This window comes from Alexandromys fortis, unplaced genomic scaffold (assembly GCF_014885135.2).
Source record: "Alexandromys fortis isolate MF-2015 unplaced genomic scaffold, M_Fortis_MF-2015_v1.1 scaffold_192, whole genome shotgun sequence".
In the NCBI taxonomy this organism is placed as follows: Eukaryota; Metazoa; Chordata; class Mammalia; order Rodentia; family Cricetidae; genus Alexandromys; species Alexandromys fortis.
Genome location: NW_026068071.1, coordinates 1,911,152 through 1,919,190, shown reverse-complemented (window position 1 = coordinate 1,919,190; position 8,039 = coordinate 1,911,152).

The window sequence follows — 8,039 nt, the reverse complement described above, 5'->3', positions numbered from 1 at the left end:
AACCTGTTTTTGTTTTTCCTGGGTCATTTTTCCTCGTTCCTTTACCTGACCCAGCGTCAAACATAACTTTTTTAGAGGCTGCTCTCTCAGATCTCTCCTCCTGTTGAATCTCTAAGGCATCCTGGCTATTCTCTATTATTGCTTCATTATGCCTTTGGTCTTTCAAGCAACACCACAATAGCTTCCAAACTGACCTGACTCCTTTAAGAGCTAAAAAAAAAAAATTGGATGTGAAGGTGAAGTGCCCATCTGAAACAAATATTAAATTCTTACAATTTTACTTTTAATCCGTTCACTATTTGTCATGGCTCTACTACCTTGTTCTCCCTTTTCCTATTGGTGAGAACAAAAAACCAGCCTTACCTGAGGACTGTCGGTGCACCCCCTGACTGCAGCAAGTTCTGGGCTGCACGGAGAGAGGTTTGGAGGTTCCCCGTACGAGGCCACCACTTGTCACGTCCACCCTCAACCAGCAAGGAAAACACAACCACCGGAGCTCTTCTTGCAGCAGTTTTCAGGACTTTATTTACAGCAATCTATCTCTATCTCTATCTCCTTCTCCTTCTCCTTCTCTTTCTCTCTCTCCTCTCTCCCCGGGCAAACCTCTCCCAGCCCTTAAGTAGGCATGGGCTGCCAACCCCGAACTGCCAGGTGGGCACTGCCCATAGGTTCACGCATATGCAGGCAGCTGATAATTATTGCGTGATCATAGCATAGGTCAGGCCTTAGCCATCTCAGGAGTTGATTATACATCTCCATTAGGTGTGACACCACGCAGCTCGCTACACAGTTGTTTGAGTATAGGATAAAGTATTTTGACAAACAGCATTATGACTGGAAACTGGAAGTTAAGCTGCAGGCAAGGATTCTTGCTGTTGCAGTGATAAGGTATTGTGAAAGTCATTTGTCAAGTAAATTACAAGATAAACAGTTTTAGATACACTTTTTTTTTAACCAGTTCTAGAAAAGACACCTGCTGAACACTCTTGCTCTGTGGCTAGATTACACTTGAGCCTATCTAGGGAGTAGAACTCTGCTCTGATATGTTTTATATAACTTGAGATTCATTTTGGATCTTCTCCAATATTTTCAAACCTCTTTTGTTTGTGGGAAAGTCATGTAGAATCAGAATATACTTGTGTATCAGGCAAAGTATTAACAGAAAAGGTAAGTTCAAACTAGGTTACATATTAGCATTTAGTATTCCTATGAATTCACTAGCTGTCATTTATGTGATGTTGATGTCCACTCTGCATCACATCCAGGACACAAAATTGCAAAAGATAAATCTGCTTACAGAAACCCAGTATCAGAGCTCATTCTGTAAACAAAATCATGGTATGGTAGAATTCTTATGTAAAGAATTCACTATGGGCCTTGTGGTATTGTCGCATGCCTTTAATCCCAGCACTCATGAGGCAGAGCCATGTGGAACTCTGTGAGTTCGAGGCCAGCCTGGTCTACAAGAGAACCCTGTCTCGAAAGCCCCTCCCCTTTCCCCCAAAAAAGAAAGAAAGAAAAAAAGAGAATTCACTATGGTTCTAAATAGGTTAGGGATACACATAAGTACTTTTCAATATATTTAGTTACTGTGATGATTAGTGTAGTCTAGTTGACAGAATTCAGAATCTCTTGGGAAAATGGGACTCCAGGCATGCCTGTGGGGGACTGTCTTGATTGCATTAATTGAAGTGGGAATATGCAGCCATTGTGTGCTGCATGGTTGCTTCATTGGTATTCTGTATTGCACAAATGAAGAAAGTGAGCCAAACTCTAGCAACTATGCATTCACCTGTTTCTAGATTGTGGGCACAAGGTGACCAGCTGCTTCAGGTTCTTGCTGCTTTGACTTCCCCACCATGATGGAGTGCCTTGAACTGTGAGCAAAAGCCCTTTCTCAAGTCACTTTTATTGGGCTATTTATCACAGCAACAGGAATAAAACCAAGAAAGTTACCAAATTCTTTGGTCCCTGATGTGTTTACCTTCTAGCAGAGTTACTGCTCCCTATCAAAATCAAAACATTCTGTATTTATCTCTTTTCCATGTGACTGTCAAAACGATGTTCAATCATTTGTATTGCTGTCGACTCGAGGCTTTTGTTGATAAGAGGGCATACCGTGAAGGCTGGTGGCTTGTTTGAGTGGTCTCTACGTTACTTACTCTGCGACATTTCTGTCTCTGGGCCTCAGTTTTCATGACTACAAAATGAGCAGACCGAGTTGTTTTGTGAAGCAAGTTCTGTGAAGTGATGTCTGAGTGCTCTTGGAGCAGAGCCCTGGGTGGAGAGAACTCAGTACCAGCCATCCCCACAGTTGACAGAGACAAAGGGAGAAGTCAAGTTAAGCTTGACTTAAGGCTAAAAGTCAAGGTGCTGAGACACTCCACAGGAAGAATCTGGCAAGATCAGGAGGCTCTTCTGATTTTAAGTATTACTAGGTAGATATATAGATGCGTAATCTAAGCAACCACGTGTTATTTAAAATGGCTAAAGGAATATCCTTTTAATAATACATAGACCTAAGGAGAGACTTGGTTAGCTTAATATGCAAGTCCCACAGGGCAAGCATGATTAAGCTGAACTTCCTAATGTAAAATGTAAACACAAACCAACTTCATAGATAGAAGTTCAGTACATCCTACAAGAGAGCCACTCAGAATGCTGCCATGAAGCTGAGAAGGACTGGGAAAATAATCAGAGAAATTAGAATTCTTTCACAGTTTTGCTGTTTTTTTTTTTTCTTAAATTCCCTGCTACAAATTGAACTGAAATAGTCGGTGATGTATCTTGTATATGGGTCATGTAAGGAAAAAAGGCTTGCTGGCACACATCACCCAGAAGAGCCAGTGGCCTTTGCTCCTTGCAGAAGGATGAGTGGAGGATGCTGTTTATGGACTGTCAGATAAAATCTAACATGTAATCATTTTATAATTTGATTTTAGCGGGTTTTGAAGTGTGGCATGAAATGATTGAAGCAAAGTAGTACATGAGGGCATTATTTGAGATTGTTTTTCTGCTTTTCCCATCGCTTGTCCTTGTGTTCTTTGTCCAGCCAGGCTGTTCTCAAATTTCTGGAGATCAGAATTCCTTGGAAAGCTTGTTAAAATGCGGGTGCCTGGGCTCCCACCCAAGGTCCTTTATCTTGTAGGCATGGGACAGCTGGGAATTTACCTTCCTGACAACCTCTCAGGAGATACTGATGCTATTGGTCAAGTCACCATGTGGACCTCATTTTTCCCTGGCATCTTTTGGGCTTCCGCCCACTCCCAACTTTGCAACTGTTTTTCCAACTGCTGCCTATTACCATAGTCATGTGCCAAAGTTATAAGGAGGAGATGCCAAAGCAAAGGTTAACTGGAAATACCAAAAATTTCCCATTTTGCTTAGTCACCTTTTCTTCCCTGAAGCCTGTCTTGTTCTCAGTTCTGAAAGGTGCTTCATTTATCCAAGCTCTGTTTTAATAACAAGAACTTTTCCTTGGAAAGTATCTCCCATGACTTGTAGGTGATCACACAAAGGCAGGATTACAGTCAGGTAAAGGCAGTGCACAGACTGATGCAGAAAGCTCTTATACACTGTCCTGCTTCTATGTGAATTGGTGGTGACCACTCCCTTGAGCAGGTGAAATGTTTGCTCTTGCTCCTAATTGTCTGACCTTTGCTCACCATCTTAGTTTGCTAGGTAGCCATAACCAAATGCCACATGATGGAGCACCTTAAACAGCAGAAATTATTCTCACAGGTCTGAAGGCCAAAAATACAAGGTCTTGTTCCCTCTAGCAAAAGCAAAAGATTTGATCCATATCTTGTTTTTTTAGGTTCTGGATATTCCTTGGCTTGTGTAAGGGTAACACCTGTCTTCATATATATTCATTCATTCATTCTCTCTCTCTCTCTCTCTCTCTCTCTCTCTCTCTCTCTCTCTCTCACAGAGAACTCTGTTTTAGGAGAGATGTAAATATATGCCTATTTCCTCCTGATAAGTCTCCAGTGACAAATCAGAGTGCCGTTCCACTGAAGGCCAGACTCTGGTGAACCAAAGAATTTACTGGGCCTACAGGGCATGGCTGAGGGGTTATTTATAGGGTATAGGTGACCCACAAACAGCTGATTTGTCTCATTTCAGTGTTGATAACTTCTCGCAGCTGTGTAGTTGGAATTACCCACTTAACCATCTCACTATCCCTTAATATTTCCATCCGGAGCAGAGAGGCATCATGGGTCGCTTTCTTTCACTGTCCCATATAGCACAGAGCTAGGGTGTCAAGAGTCTTTGCAGGGCAGTGTTTCTTTTCTTTTCTTTTCTTTTCTTTTCTTTTCTTTTCTTTCTTTCTTTCTTTCTTTTTTGTTTGTTTTTTTGAGACAGGGTTTCTCTGTAGCTTTGGTGCCTGTCCTGGAACTAGCTCTTGTAGACCAGGCTGGCCTCGAACTCACAGAGATCCGCCTGCCTCTGCCTCCCGAGTGCTGGGATTAAAGGCGTGTGCCATCACCGCCCGGCAGGGCAGTGTTTCTTAAAAGATGGTGTCTCCATGTTTGTCAGTCCCTTCTCAAAGCTTTTTCTTTAGAAAATGTGCACCTGTGCCTGCATTTTCAAGGAGCTGATGGCCTTGCATGGTTTGTTATTACACATGGCAAGTGTCTTAAAAACAACATGCCTATGTTCAGAATGCATTTATCAAACATATCCCAAAAAGCTGTCTTATCTCTGCCTAGTCTAAAATGTACAAAACTCACAAAATCCCCATCCTGTTTAAAGACCTTCAGATAATGCTACAGACCGTAATGCTAATGGGTAGTGATGCTTGACTGAAGCCTGTGCAAAGAGCCAGAAGGATCTTCTATTGATGTATTCGTGACATTTTAAGCTAATTTTGTTCAGAAAATGATGTACAACTAAATAGGATGGGTGAGGAAGAACATTTGAGGCCTATGGAAAAGAAACGTGACAGACATTGTGTCCTGTCCGTGAAAATGGGGAGTTTCCCATACATATGTAGAGTATGGGTTTTTATACTACAAAGAAGTGAGAGTCTGCAGGTGGATGAGCCAGAACTGTGGAGGGTTGTTGTGGGATGTTTGCACGCTCTGTGAAAATGCATTGCTGTGATTAGTGTAAGAAGCTGAATAGCCGATAACTGGGCAGCAAGAGGCTAGACACTAGAGAGGACTGGAGGAAGAAGGACGGCAGAGTGGCTAGCCAAACGCAGAGGAAGCAGGATAGGAAGACAGTAAAGGTAACAAAGCCATGGAAAAGAATGTGGATTTAAAAAAAATAGGGCTTTAAGTTATAAAACTAGTTAGGAAAAAGCCTAAGCTAAGGCCAAGCTTTCATAATTAATAAAAAGTCTCCTTGCCATTTTGGGGACGTGGCTGGCAAGAAAGAAGTCTTTCTCCCTTAAATTGTGTCTGCTGAGTGTTTTGCCACAGTGATAAGAAACATGATTAATAGACCAGGTGAGGCTCCAGGCACAGAAGGAAGGAGCTCTCTAGCCAAAGATGTGGGGTGATACAAAGTGAAATTGGAGTTCAGGGTAGCACTAGAGATATATAGCTCGTCCTTAAGACCCATTGAGGCACTGCGGGACATTCAGTGAAAATTTCAAGCCAAGCATTGGGAACCAAGAATGATGTTAAGGCTAGAGATTAGAGATGCCGTCAGATAAACATAGACATTCTTTTTAATACAATTATATCTCATATAAAGCTTCAGGGGATGAGCCATTATTTGAATATAAGTCTATCTCAGATTTTAAGGGGACATACTAAAACTAATGTGATCTATTGTTAAGCCTTCAAATTGAGTAGACTCTGTATCTCATTTGGTATGTGGACTTGAGAAGTCCCATGGTCAAGTGTCCTGTGTCCTCAGCCCAACTGATCCATTCAGACGGGAAAAAGCAAGGGCTGGTTCTTCAGTTTGGGGTATTCTAGTGCTAAACATGGCACAGCTGCTGCAAACTAGGATGCGTCTGAATCTTAAACTAAAGGGATATTAGCTGGCTTGAGCTTACTGAACATTGATTGACTGACCCTTCTGCCCCTTGGCAGAATGAGGGCTGTGTAAGGTGGGAATCCTCAATGCCAGTTCAGAATCTCTAGAACACTTGCTGCTGTTTTACAATTCTGTCTGGTCAAGACATCCTGTTTGCGTCTCTTTTTGACTCTTCTGCAGACAAGGCCTTTCTTCTTAGTTCAGTGAAGTCTACCTCCTGCCGTTTGCTTATCAAACCACAAGCGTCCACGTTGTTCTAGTATCTCTTTATATTCAGTCCCAGTACTGCTTCTCTGCCAAACAGATGTGTATTAAAATGTGCATAAGTAAAGAAGCAAGCTGCATTTATTTATAAATTTCCTCAATTTGCACACCCCCTGTTGGCATCAGATGGTTGTTTTTGCTATCAAAACCCACAACAAACATATGTTAATAACTACTTAGCAGGATGAAGACAAATGTGTATTTGGCCATTTCTATCATCACCATTCTGGCCCCTTTGCCAAAGACACAAAAACAAAGTGATTGAGGATTTATAGACAGGGAGGCATCTGTGGCACAGGGCAGCTTTCTTCTTGCCCCTAGGATCGATCTCTTTCCTCCTGAGGAATGAGTGGCCTGAACATCCTAGTCAAAGTGTTTTCTCCAATTTGACATTTGGTTTCCTTGGCAAGCATCATATCACATTTTATACAGTATTAAAAATGTCCTCACTGCACAGGTTTGGGGTCTCGTGTGTTTTAAAAGATTTGTGTGTATGATGTGTGCGTTGGGGGTTTGTGTTCACAGTACATATAGGAAGATCAGAGGACAGCCTTGGCTGTCAGTTCTTGCTCTCCACCTTGGTGGAGATTGGGTCTTTCTTGACACTCACTTCTGTATAGGTCAGGTTAAGCTGGCCCATGTCCTTTCAAGAATTCGCTTGTTTGTACCTCCCATCGCCAGTAGGAACACTGGATTATAGATAGCTGTGCTACTGTCTCCAACTTTTATGAGTTCTGGCACTTTGCTCACTGAGCCATCTTTCGAGGCCTCGTGTGTGTTTGAAAAGTGGCATATTTGCAATGAGATGAGGGCATCGAAGAAACAAACTTTCACCAAAGAAGTGAAGGATGTGGGCACAGAACAGAAATGAACAAAGAAATAGGGACATGACTATTGAGCTCTTTTCTACACTGTCAAATTTAGATCTAGTACCTGATGGATATACCTTTCCTATATGTGTATGCATGTATGTATGTTCATTTGGTTCATTTGTTATAAAGGATTTAAGTAACATAACTTTGACAGTATAAACATGGTGAGAAGGAGGTCCAGGTATCAGGAAGTTCCCAAGAGGAGAAAGAATTCGTCAGGCCGTGATCAAATTCAAGGGTTTGGAATAAAGGTGAGTGGCATAGAAAAGCTTCAAGAGTGCTCCAGTCAAGTAGCATTTGCTGTGAGTCCTATATTTTATCTTTGGTCTTAGTGGAGTCTATAAGGAATAACTGAGATCGTCAGACAAATCTTCCATGTTCTGAACCACTACCCAGTGTGCTGAGCCTAGTGCCTGAGCCCAAAAATCATTCAACTTGTCCCCAGGTACGTAGCACTACACACCGTATCTGGAACCAATTAGGCATCTGAGTCCTGTAGAGCAGGCACAATTTTTAACAACTATGTTGAGATACACCTACCCAGGAGGCACACAATCCAAGTTTCAGTCAGGTATGAAATCACTTTCTCCGTGACAAGAAAACCAGACTTAAATTGAACTTATCACTATAGATTTCTACATATTTCCATACCACCGACTTGATGTCCCCAGGCTACCAGCTATTTTAAAAACAAGCTCTTATGGAACTGCCAACATGTAATGCATTTGAACTTGTGAGTAGTGAATTATCTGTCTGCAATGTGTGCGTTCCTCCGTTACATTTAAAGGCTGGTGACACTTTGCTTAACTTTTTTTATTCATCATGGCACAAGATAGAATTTTAAGGAACACCACAGAAAAATTTCATTGCCAACGTGACAATTAAGAGTAACACGTTTTATATATATATATA